Raw genomic sequence first — 13,629 nt, forward strand, 5'->3', positions numbered from 1 at the left:
CTTCTTTTTTATATATGTGTAGATGTGTGTGTATGCATGAGCATTTATGGATATGTATTCATGTATTGTTGTGCGTAAGATTTGGACCTTGAGTCTGTAATAAAGTATAATAATAATTACCAGAACCAGGAAGTATGACCATATTAGCCCGGTTCTGTCAACACTGCATTGGCTCCCTATTAAACATTGAATACATTTTTAAATGAGCTCTTAACGCACTGAATTCCTTCGCGTCTATTACGATCTCAAAATTCCGGCCAGTTAATAATACCTAGCATATCAAAATCGACTGTGGGCGGTAGATCCTTTTCCACTCAGCACCTAAACTTCGGAACAGTCTTCCTAACATTGTCCGGGAAGCAGACACACTCTGTCAGTTCAAATCTAGACTAAAGACACATCTCTTTGACCTAGCATACACATAACACATTATAGACTTCTATAAGTCCATGTTAGGCTGCATAGATTAGATCAGCCGGGACCGTGATGTACTTGGTACATCATAAGAAGGATGGCGTCTACGCTAATGTTAGTCTTTCTGTTTATTCTGAGGTTTACTGAAGTCAGCCGTATCCAGATCTGATGAAGGACCAACGCCTGTACCCGTCCACAACGCATCCCTGAAGTGCCAGCCTCATCCGCCCTGTGAAGGCCATCGACACGACTGATCCTCAACAAACTTGTCTCCATACCGGCGTGATGACTCTGACTTACAACCAGCTGGACTATTCTGAATGTTCATAAGAATCATACACTGTTCGCTCGTCGGCCAGAGGAGAACTGAGCGACTGAGCCTGGGTTCTCCCAAGGTTTTATTCTCCATTCTGTCACTGATGGAGTTTTGGTTCCTTTGTTGCCTTGGCTTTTGGCTTGCTTAGTTAAGGACATTTAATATTAATGAAATATTATTGATCTACCTTAAGGTGGACGATGATCCAATTTTCTTTTAGAAACAAACTTTGTTGTATTATTTTCATGTTATCACTGTGAAGCTGCTTTGATACAATCTGTATTGTAAAAAGCATTATATAAATAAAGGTGACTTGACTTGATTACACAGTAGTTGGGTCATTCCTGGGATTCGGTAATATTTCAACTTGGACTTTTTTAATTTTTGAACTACATATGATTACATTTCTAAATACCCCACATTATTAGGCACATATCAAACCTTCAAAAAATCATATTTTCCCATCTCAGGCATTAAAGACTTTTTATTATTTTCTTTTTTTTTCAGATTTGTACACCTTTTATTCTCAACCCCGTAACGGACAAAATTGAATTAGTTTAAACAGGATTTTACACAAAACTTGTTATAAAACAAACATCTACATACTGCTCATGTGTCCCTCGTACCAATTCAATGACTTCAAATGTAACATTTATGATAATTTTCACATTTGTATGTGATGGAAGTTACAAATATCCAAATTGTCTGTCCGTGGTCTCTTTATTTTAGTAAGAACATTTTTAATTTAGATGTTTCACTAAAACCACAATTTTACTGTGTTAGCCCTTAACATGTCGGGTGGTAATCAGCAAGAAATGCTTTAATTTTTAATTGTCTTCCTTATTTTATTTTCCAAAAATATTAATGTGACAGGGTTGAGAATACTGTGATGGGGTTGAATACTGTAACAGGGTTGAAAGGACACATTGGCCTACTTTTAATTTGTATTTGTTTAATACGGAAATCCCTCTTTGAGACTCAAACAAAACACTATTTTATTTTAGGCAACCATGTAATAAAGACATAGTCATATTTAGTTTTTTTCGTTTTTACTTTATTATCTGAACTGCAGTGAGAATTTAAACAAAGAAAACTACTGCAGACAGTACGGCCATTAGTAACTTTCAAATATTTTTGGAAACAAAAAACAAAAATAGATTACCAAACAGAACCTTTTATCAAATGGGCACAATAGGTAAATTCACTAGTGTCTAAAACATTCCTCAGTGCTGGAACATAAAACAAAACTGCAGCAGATAAAAGTTCATAATAACATAAGTAACAATCAGTGGGTCATTTACAAAAGAAAATGCCATGTTAACACAAACTCAACATAAGCAGGACTCTTGCACGCACTCAACAATTCCAACATTTTAAAATAGTTACTTTATGAACATTTGCATAAAATACCTGAACAAATGTAAAGAAAAAAAGGGTCTAATCCATATTTATTCATAGAGGCACCACAGTGTGTGTGTGTGTGTGTGTGTGTGTCTGTCTGTCTGTCTGTGTGTGTGTGTGTGTGTGTGTGTGTGTGTGTGTGTGTGTGTGTGTGTGTGTGTGTGTGTGTGTGTGTGTGTCTGTGTCTGTGTCTGTGTCTGTGGATCTGTCTCTGTGGGTCTGTCTCTGTGTCTGTGTGTCTGTGTCTCTGTGTCTGTCTCTGTGTCTTTGTCTCTGTGTCTCTGTGTCTGTGTCTCTGTGTCTCTGTGTGTGTGTGTGTGTCTGTGTCTGTCTCTGTGTATGTGTCTCTGTGTCTGTGTGTCTGTGTCTCTGTGTCTGTGTGTCTGTGTGTCTGTGTCTGTCTCTGTGTGTCTGTGTCTCTGTGTCTGTGTGTCTGTGTCTGTCTCTGTCTCTGTGTCTGTGTCTCTGTGTGTGTGTCTCTGTGTCTGTGTCTCTGTGTCTGTGTCTCTGTGTCTGTCTCTGTGTCTGTGTGTATCTGTGTCTTTGTCTCTGTGTCTCTGTGTGTGTGTCTCTGTGTCTGTGTGTCTGTGTCTGTGTCTCTGTGTCTGTCTCTGTGTCTGTGTGTCTCTGTGTCTTTGTCTCTGTCTCTGTGTCTCTGTCTCTGTGTCTTTGTCTCTGTGTCTCTGTGTGTGTGTGTGTGTGTGTGTGTGTGTGTGTGTGTGTGTGTGTGTGTGTGTGTGTGTGCGTGCGTGTGTGTGTGTGTGTGTGTGTGTGTGTGTGTGTGTGTCTGTGTCTGTCTCTGTGTATGTGTCTCTGTGTCTGTGTGTCTGTGTCTCTGTGTCTGTGTGTCTGTGTGTCTGTGTGTCTGTGTCTGTGTCTCTGTGTCTTTGTGTCTGTTTGTCTGTGTGTCTCTGTGTCTCTGTGTCTGTCTCTGTGTATGTGTCTCTGTGTGTCTCTGTGTCTGTGTGTCTGTGTCTCTGTGTCTCTGTGTCTGTTTGTCTCTGTGTCTGTGTGTCTCTGTGTCTGTGTGTCTCTGTGTCTGTGTCTCTGTGTCTGTGTCTCTGTGTCTGTGTCTCTGTGTCTGTGTCTCTGTGTCTGTGTCTCTGTCTCTGTGTCTGTTTGTCTCTGTGTCTGTGTCTCTGTGTCTGTGTCTCTGTCTCTGTGTCTGTTTGTCTCTGTGTCTGTGTCTCTGTGTCTGTGTCTCTGTGTCTGTGTCTGTGTCTCTGTGTCTGTGTGTCTGTGTCTGTGTGTCTGTGTGTGTGTGTCTGTGTTTCTGTGTGTGTCTGTGTGTGTCTGTGTTTCTGTGTCTGTGTCTCTGTGTGTGTCTGTGTCTGTGTGTCTGTGTCTCTGTGTCTGTGTGTCTGTGTCTGTTTGTCTCTGTGTCTGTGTGTCTCTGTGTCTGTGTCTCTGTGTCTGTGTCTCTGTGTCTGTGTCTCTGTCTCTGTGTCTGTTTGTCTCTGTGTCTGTGTCTCTGTGTCTGTGTCTCTGTGTCTGTGTCTCTGTGTCTGTGTCTGTGTGTCTGTGTCTGTGTGTCTGTGTGTCTGTGTGTATGTGTCTGTTTCTGTGTGTGTCTGTGTGTGTCTGTGTTTCTGTGTCTGTGTCTCTGTGTGTGTCTGTGTGTCTGTGTCTGTGTGTCTGTGTCTCTGTGTCTGTGTCTCTGTTTCTGTGTGTGTCTGTGTCTGTGTCTGTGTCTCTGTGTTTCTGTGTGTGTCTGTGTCTCTGTGTCTGTGTTTCTGTGTGTGTCTGTGTCTGTGTGTGTCTGTGTGTCTGTGTCTCTGTGTTTGTCTCTGTGTCTCTGTGTCTGTGTCTGTGTGTCTGTGTGTGGCTGAGGCACTTTATTCAGGCTTTTATCTTGAGAGTCTGGCCCAAACCTCCTTCAGAACCTCTACATGGTGAGATGTCACATGTTGTGGAGCTGGAATCATCTCAATGACTGTTGAAGTTTAAGTGGACACATTACATCAAATATTTTATCTATAACAAAAATATGAGTTTTGATTTTGGTAATAATATATTTACTGAAATAAAAAATAATAATAAAATGTTTAAATTGAAATCATTGATTAAATTAAGTGAATAACTCAACCCTGTCACAAAGTTTACAACCCCGAAACAATGACATATGTGACGGGGTTGAGTGTGATGGGGTTGAGTTTTTTTGCTCAAAATGGCCACTGCTCTTAATGTGGTGTAGAAGAGTGGGCCACATGGCAGCCAATGAAATAAGTATATTTTAGATTTTTATGGATTAAAATAACATTTTGAAAAGTCATAATTTTCCATCTTAATTGTATGTGATGGAGTTGAGTTGTTAAGCTTGACAGTACCCTCCCTGACTATAATACACCTCAAAAAATTAATAAAAAGTGTGATATCACTCATCTTCTTCTGCACCATGCTGTTGAAGAGAGCTGAATGATGCAACTTCCTGTGAATGATGTCACATATGGGTGGAGTCTATATTATTATGGGCGGAGAATGGTTGGCGTGACGGGGTTGAGTTCAGACTGAGGGACGTAACTTTATAAGTTGTTTTTTATCAAATATCTTGATTTTTTTTTAAATGTTTCTTTTCAAAAGCAAAGAACACAAATAAATACTTGCATTATTGCCGAAAATTATAGACACTGTGCACATTTTATTAATTATTTTCCAAGTACAAATTCAGCGAAGAACCTCAGGGACATGACAAAATGCTTGCTTTAAGACAGAAATAAGATTTTTTTTAATGATAAAAATTATTTAAATGCAATAATTATTTGTATTCATTATAAAGGACATAACAAAGTATTGTGAAAAGCTTTTAACATTTCATTTTGGTGAACCACCACTTTTTAAAATCTAGGGGACTGAAATATTACCGAATCCCAGGAATGACCCAGTTACTGGTTCTGTTGCCAGTAATGACTCATGTGTGCCACCCACTGGTAATAGCTGTCTACAATCCCATCAGACGCAGATTGAATCACTGCTGCTAGTAGAAACAAAAACGCTTTAAATTCATGGAAATTCTGCTATTATGGTTTTCAAAGAAGAAAATGCAAAGAACATGGTTGTTTACAACATGGTAACATAGGGGAACTCCCACTGCCCTGAGTTCAGTCAGGCAATTTAAGAAAGATCACGGCTTTAGTCAACATTTAGGCCTATTTTAAAATAAACTATTATGTAGATTGTGTAGCAATGTTTTTTTTTAATTTATTTTTTTACATGTTAGTTAAAAATAAAACAAAATAATCTGTATTAGCATACTTTAGCATGTCTGTATAGCCCTTTGATATATATTCAGTGATGTGTGTATATTTTGCAAATATTGTACACTGGACCAAATTCTTAATAAAAAATAATAATAAGAATAAGAATTTGTAGTAATATTTCTTCTTGCATGACTGTATAATGTGTGACCTTGAAGTAATCCAAAAGTAATAGGTACTACATTACTTGTGCACTATTTGTACATGTAATGGAATACATTTTTAAAGTAACCCTCCCAAGCCTGCCTGCTTCATTTCCTATCAAATCTTTCGAAATCTTTTGTTTTTCAAAACCAGTATTCCGTTAAATCACGTGATTTCTGCAAAAAATAGATTACATATTTGGTTGAGATAGCGATGTTGCCAGGAAGGCAAGCAGTAAAGAACATAAATGTGGCTTGCTGCCAGGTTTTGCTGGCCAAATATGTAAGCGACTTCTATAAAAGAAGCCCAAATAGCATATAGTGGCAACTCTGACTGGACTGGACATAGAGAGGAGGAAAGATCCTGCATGTTAAGAGCACTTCAGTTTTTATCGTTGGGCTGTAAAGTAGAAAGTTCCCGTTTTAGTACGTGGAATTAAAGCTCAAGCTTCTCCTGTTTCATCGCATCCTTCATTTGTGCACCAAAAACAACAAAGAAAACAAAAACAAGATTTGATCAGGACTGTAAGGTATGTATGTAATGATATTAATGTAACGGAATGTGTGTGTGGGTTATTAATGTTGTCTACAGTTTACAATAAGTTGCTGCCTAGTTTCAAATGTCTAAAAGGAAATCGAAACTACACAATGGAATAAAAAATAAATATAAATACTGTAATACTCGTCCAAGTGGCCACTAGTATGTTTTTTTTTGTTTTTTTTATATAGAATAGAAAGGATGCGGTGTGCCGGGTCAATGCATTTACCTCAGTGTTTTCGTTTTGACTTCATATCAATATAATTGTAAATGCGATGCAAAAGTTAGGCAACATTAATGTTGGTTAGAAGCACAAGTTCTTTGTGGAGACACGTAAGAGCGGAGCACTTTTTGACTTTCTCAGTTTCTGTAGTTCAGAGTATTATTTTTCACACATTAATTTCCCACATGTTTACAATTATGTGGTTTTGTTTCATTAATACAGTGTATGAACTGTGATAACATGCCCCATATCTGAGGTTCATTGTAACTTGACAGCTTAAAATGTTATCTGATCTAATAAAACAATTCAAACTAAAATGTTTTGTCAATAAAATACAATTATTAGCTTTTAAATATTTAAAAATAATTATTAATAAATACTTTTTGAGTTTGACAACAAACACCGCAAAAAAAACCCAGCTATTCTGCGTTAAAAACAACATCATAATTAACAATTTCCGAACATTTACTCTCAGTCTTTATCTGCCTTTTTCTAGTGGTTTCTCAATAGAATTCATAAAAGTATAGAATAGAATATCATAGTTCAAAAACGGACTCATTGTAATGCAGTGTGACAACATGCCCCATCTGTGCATCTGGGATTTAAACCCGACTAGCGTGGAAGTATTTAAAACAAGTGTGTTACAACTAACCCTGCCTTAGGTTTTGCCCCGCTCTCCCCCAACTATAAAACAGCTGACTTTTTACCGATTTGTGTTTTAATAAAAAACAAATCAAAACAAAAACTACCCCAAAGGGGAAAACAAGACTTGACATGCAACATATGTGGTACAACGATCTGGTACAGGACTGCAAACACGTTCGTAAGTTCTTTCTTAAATTGTAACGTAAAGTCCACACTAGAGGCTTAGTAACTAGTCAAGTCAAGTCAAGTCATCTTCATTTATATAGCGCTTTTAACAATGTAAATTGTTTTAAAGCAGCTTTACTGAGATAAACGTATAATTTAAGGTAACAGAGATTGTTTTGGCTTTATAGCGGTTCTTTAATAAAGATTTTTTCCAGCTAAAGTTAGTTTTGATTGATTCGCTTCCGTCGCAACGATCATTTGTTATTAAATTAGGGGCCGCCAAGACGACACCATTCTCTACACAAACTTTAAACGTGAACCTGTGATAAACACTGATGGCATTCACATGCACATTAAGAATTGGTTCTATAGTTATGTGCATTTGAATATATGTGTGCAGGTTTGGAATTCCCTACAAACCAAGCCTAAACAAAGTACTGGTGTTTCCTTATAATTTTTTAAACAGAATTTTATTTTATTTGATCAATTCGGGGTAGGTACGCGAATTGAGTTTCCCGACGACGCTTTATCTGTAGAGAGGTAAAGGGATCCTCCATAGGGAGAGACTAGTTGGCACTTCAGCACTGCGTTGGATCGGGTCCAGGCGAAGGTCCTTCATCAGATCTGGATACGGCCTGGATACAGCAGGCTGCGGGAAGACCTCGGGATATACAAAGACACTAAAATTAGCGTAGATGCCATTCTTCTTATGATGTAACGAGTACATCAGGATTTATGGGAAGTGTTCCCGGTTCCAGCTGACCTAATCTATGCAGCCTAGCATTGAATTATAGAAGTCTATAATGTATTATGTGAAAGCTAGGTCAAAGAGATGTGTCTTTAATCTGGCTTTGAACTGACAGAGTGTGTCTGCTTCCCGGACAATGGTAGGAAGACTGTTCCAGAGTTTTGGTGCTAAATAGGAGAAGGATCTACCGCCAGCAGTCGATTTTGATATTCTAGGTATTATCAACTGGCCGGAATTTTGAGATTGCAATAGACGTGAAGGACTATAATGCGTTAAGAGCTCACTCAAGTACTGCGGAGCTAAACCATTTAGTGCTTTGTAAGTAATCAGCAATATTTTAAAATTGATGCGATGTTTAATAGGGAGCCAATGCAGTTTTGACAGAACTGGGCTAATATGGTCATACTTCCTGGTTCTGGTAAGAACTCGAGCTGCTGCGTTTTGAACTAGCTGTAATTTGTTTATTAAGCGTGCAGGGCAACCACCCAGTAGAGCATTACAATAATCTAGCCTTGAGGTCATGAAAGCATGAACTAATTGTTCCGCATTTGTCAATGACAGCATATGTCGTAATTTAGAAATATTTTTAAGATGGAAAAATGTGGTTTTACAGATACTAGACATGTGACTTTCAAATGAAAGATTGGTATCAAAGAGCACACCCAGGTTCCTAACCGACGACGAAGACTTAACAGAGCAGCCATCAAGTGTTAGACAGTATTCTAGGTTATTACGTGAGGAAGTTTTTTGTCCAATAATTAGAAACTCTGTTTTTTCAGAATTAAGTAGTAGGAAATTACTAGTCATCCAATTTTTTTATATCAGCTATGCATTCCGTTAATTTTGTGAATTGGTAAGTTTCGTTTGGTTTTGAAGAAATATACAGCTGAGTATCGTCGGCATAACAGTGAAAGCTAATTCCATGTTTCCTAATGATATCTCCTAATGGTAGCATGTACAGAGTGAACAGCAGCGGTCCTAGTACTGAGCCTTGTGGTACACCATACTGAACTTGTGATCGATGAGACATCTCTTCATTTACTGCTACAAACTGATAACGGTCAGATAAGTATGATTTAAACCATGCTAGTGCAATTCCACTAATGCCAACATAATTTTCGAGTCTATTTAAAAGAATGTTGTGGTCGATAGTGTCAAATGCAGCACTAAGATCGAGTAACACTAATAGAGAGATACAACCATGATCGGATGATAAATAATTTGTGACTTTAATGAGAGCTGTCTCGGTACTATGGTAGGTCTAAATCCGGACTGAAAATCCTCGCAGATATCATTTCTTTCAAGAAAGGAACACAGTTGTGAAGACACTGCTTTTTCTAATATCTTTGACAGAAAAGGTAGATTCGAGATCGGCCTGTAATTGACTAATTCTGTAGGATCAAGTTGCGTTTTTTTAACAAGCGGTTTAATCATAGCCATCTTAAAGTTTTTTGGTACGTATCCTAGAGACAAAGACGAATTAATGATATTAAGAAGAGGATCTATGACCTCTGGAAGCATCTCGCTCAGTAGCTTAGTCGGTATAGGGTCTAACATACATGTTGTAGATTTAGATGATTTAACAAGTTTAGTAAATTCTTCCTCTTCTATAACAACGAACAAATCAAATTTTCCCTCAGGGAGACTACAATGCACTGCCTGATGCGATACTGTAGTAGACGGTTGCATAGTTATAATTTTCTCCCTGATATTATCAATCTTATAAGTGAAGAAGTTCATAAAGTCATTACTGCTGTGTTGCTTGGAAACTTCTGGGCTTGAAGCTTTCTTTTTCGTTAGTTTAGCCACCGTTTCAAATAAATACCTAGGATTATGTTTATTTTCTTCTAATAGGGTTGAAAAATAAGCAGATCTAGCAGCTTTTAAAGCCTCTCTGTACGTAATCAAGCTCTCTTTCCATGAAATGTGAAATACCTCTAGTTTTGTTTTCTTCCAGTTGCGCTCCATTTTTCTGGTTGCTCTCTTAAGGGCCTGAGTGTGCTCGTTGTACCACGGCGTTGGACTATTTTCTTTAATCTTCTTTAAGCGCAACGGAGCAACTGTGTCTAAAGTGCTGGAAAAGAGAGAGTTAAAAGTTTCTGTTGCAATATCTAGTTCTTCTAAGCTATCTGGGATGCTGAGATGGTGAAACTGATCAGGAAGATTATTAATAAAGCAATCTTTAGTGGCAGAATTGATAGGTCTAACATATTTGAAACACGGAGTCGGCTTTGCAGCCTTGGCTAAATGAAGTTTACATGAGACTAGATAATGATCTGAGATGTCATAGCTCTGCTGCAGAATTTCAACAGCATCAACATCTATTCCGTGTGATAATATTAGATCTAGAGTATGATTACGACGTTGAGTAGGTCCTGACACGTGTTGTCTAACTCCAATTGAGTTTACAATGTCTTTAAATGCCAATCCCAATGCATCTTCTTCATTATCGATGTGTATATTGAAATCACCAACAATTAGTACTTTATCTGCAGTCAATATTAATTCTGATAGAAAGTCCGCAAATTCTTTGATAAAATCTTTATGGTGCCCTGGTGGCCTGTATACAGTAGCCAGCACAAATCTCAAACGTGATTTATCGTTTATACTATATATTTTTACATTAAGTACTAACACTTCAAAATAATTCAATTTAAAACTTGATTTCTTAGTGGTTTTGAAAATATTACTATAAATTACAGCAACTCCTCCCCCTTTGCGTGTCAGATGAGACTCATGTTTATAACAGTAATCTTGCTGGGTGGCTAGCTAGTTTGTAACTAGCTAGTTTGTAACTAATGCTGCGTTCCAGTCCACTTTTAGACACGCACTTGCGAACTTCCCTAAACACTTCCCCTTGGGGGGAATCCCCGCCGCCATTTTGAAGTGCGTTCCACTTCGTGAAGTGGACGAGGGAAGTTTAGATGAACAGACCCTCGTTCCCTCGATTTTGAGCGTTTTTTTTTTGCTAAAAAAACGCCGTCAGCGTTCGGTTACAAATAGCAGCCGAGCGCTTCTTTTGTTGCTATAACAACAGCTGCAACAGTAGCCTAGTGCTGTTTGATGCAAAAAATGTCGAGAAAGAGAAAGTTGGCTCTTGCGTTGGCTTTTGAAGTTACCGGGGAGGAGAATGTCGGTTCACAAAGACGTTTGTGGGTGCACGACATTATACGGGGAAGGAAACTGTATGGTGCTCCATTTTTTCTTGTTGTTTTTGTTGTTATGGAAACGACAGGTCTCGCTACTCGCTTGTCATTGGTCAGCTGTCAAAAAGGCGCTTGACGTAGGGCGTTCTTTTCAGAAAAGTTGAACTTTTTTCAACTTAAAAAGACGCTCTGAGCTGCAGAAAAAGACGCCGGCGGTGGCGTCTAAAAAAGCGCTCAGGACTTTTTTGAAAAAACGGTTTACTCCATAGGGTTATAATGTAGAACAGACGCTGGCAGTTTGAAAAAAGACGCTAAGTGTGAACATAGCCTAAAACCGCAATTCATCGCCTGTCCGCTTGAGGCTGGCTCCAAAAGGGAGTCAGTTCCATATCTCCCCCATGTTAAAATGCCCAACTTTACAGTAGAAAAAAAATATGTTTACAGCCTGGAGCAAAAATAGGTTTTAGTCCAAATAGCTAATTTAGTCCTTTGTGACAACTGTGAGGGGGGTGAAATTTTTTATAACTCATCCGTTTAAATTATTCAAGTTCAGCATAATTAAGGGCGTGGCCACTGGAGTGACAGGTGGATTGCCGCTGATGTCACTAGCCGTTTGTGCTGTTAGCTGTCACTTCAACTCAGCTAATCCCGCTGCTGAATTTGCCATCTCTGCCGTGTTAGTGCTTTTTTCGGGATTATTTCATACAATTTAATACACCCATTACATCGCCCACGCCTTTGGATTCCGTCGTTGTCGTCGATATCGTTCGAGAGAACAACCAGCGCTGTATTTCAGTTGTTTTCCTCTGTGAACATGCACTAATGGATGTTTGACAATTTTGTTGCTTTTTAGAGTTTTCACGTCTAACGTCTATAGATATAGAGGCCACACACTCGTTCTGTGGTGCTCTCACTGAACAGATAGACTATAATAATATGCTTATTTACCGTCAGATGAAATCCTGCAGTGTCAGTGTTTTCTCTCCGTCCATGCAATAAATGCACATCCTTGAATGAGCACTGATTTCAAGCGCATTTACTTGAACTTAATAGGTAACGTTAATCTATCTGGTTTGACCCATTTGAGATGCGGCCAAAATCAGAATTTAAAATGGACTGAATAATAAAGCTCTCTACGAACTTGACGAGCGATGTCGAGCTGACATTTTCAACTAGCAGAATAGTACAGAATCTCGATACACAGTCTCACTTGTAGCCATGTATTTTAACTATTATAATGTTTCGAAGGGCAAAAACAGGAACTTTTAATTGGCTTTACATCATCAACTGTCACTTTAGCGCGAGGCCCTGTGTGCAGTCGCAGATAGGTGCTGCGTTCCAGTCCACTTTTAGACACGCACTTGCGAACTTCCCTAAGCACTTCCCCTCGGGGGAATCCCCGCCGCCATTTTGAAGTGCGTTCCACTTCGTGAAGTGGACGAGGGAAGTTTAGATGGACAGACCCTCGTTCCCTCGATTTTGACCAAGGGAGCGAGTCTACTTCATATGTACACTTCAGGCACCTATATGTCCCACAATGCAGTACGATTGTGACGTCACCACTATCTTGTCTAATCACCACCACAACAAACAACTCTATGATATATTCCAATTTTTTTAATTGAAAACAACCCAAACACCATATACATTTGGATGCTGCATTAAACAAATTCTTAAAGGGAAAACAAATGTAAATGATAAATCAACTACATAGCTGATTCCAAGTGATCAAGGGCTTAGGACGTTCCAGTTCAGCCCATTGCCGTTTCCACCAGTAGTGGGCACTCGCAATGACGTACATCCGAGAGAACGAGACTGAGGGAAGTTAGCAAGTGAAGGGCATAACAATTTTGGACTGGAACGCAGCATTGGTACTGTCATGCCTGAGCTAACTTGATCACGTCGAGCTCGGTGGGCGTGGTTTCAGATAGCCAGGCTCCTCGGCCCCGCCTCTTTGCCCATATTCTGTTATCCGGGAGTGACGCGCGGTGAGTCTGATTACTTTCATGTGTGACTGATCAAGCTCTTGTATGTCGCCAGTAACGTTAGATTAGCTAACATAACTTCGGCAGAGTACTGAATAGAGATGACTTGTCAGTGTTATTCAGCGGCAGCGCACACCACCACAAATATAAAATAGATAAATATTACTTTATCTGTTGTTTTGAAGACTAAAGGCACAATCATCTTTTTCCAAAAAAAGCTGTGATTTACCACAGTAGCCTAAACATTAAAATGTGAAAATGTTAACTAACACCAAAGCTACGTGCAACTTTGTGTAATTTAGGCTAAGTTACTTAATGGGTTTTTGTTTATTTTTAGGCAGAATTGGGTTGGGGGGTTGCCCACACACACACACACACACACACACACACACACTCTCTCTCTCTCTCTCTCTCTCTCTCTCTCTCTCTCTCTCTCTCTCTCTCTCTCTCTCTCTCTCTCTCTCTCTCTCTCTCTCTCAATGCTTGTGTTGAGAATAAAGCATTTTAAATGACTAATTAATGCCTATTTTATGTTTATTTATTTATTAGAACAAAACTGTGTGACCCAATCCATGCAAAATACAAAATGATTTTCAGGTTATTGTGCAGTGCCACATTTAATACCATCTATATTAGGCCACTGGGCATTAG

General features: G+C 38.8%; 1 protein-coding gene and 1 long non-coding RNA gene across 2 annotated transcripts in view; one reads left to right on the forward strand and one right to left on the reverse strand.

The window, feature by feature from the left end:
• The window catches only part of LOC309492936 (uncharacterized protein), a gene marked incomplete at its 3' end in the record, with an annotated part of 173,869 nt that overhangs the window by 79,889 nt on the left and 80,351 nt on the right, over positions 1-13,629 (reverse strand). The window lies entirely within an intron of this gene.
• LOC309492687 lies at positions 1,082-2,057 on the forward strand. Its single transcript, XR_014203656.1, has 2 exons — positions 1,082-1,775; positions 1,820-2,057. It is a non-coding gene; the product is annotated as an uncharacterized lncRNA (long non-coding RNA).

The sequence above is a fragment of the Leuciscus leuciscus genome, assembly GCF_965113295.1.
Source record: "Leuciscus leuciscus genome assembly, chromosome: 2".
Classification (NCBI taxonomy): domain Eukaryota; kingdom Metazoa; phylum Chordata; class Actinopteri; order Cypriniformes; family Leuciscidae; genus Leuciscus; species Leuciscus leuciscus.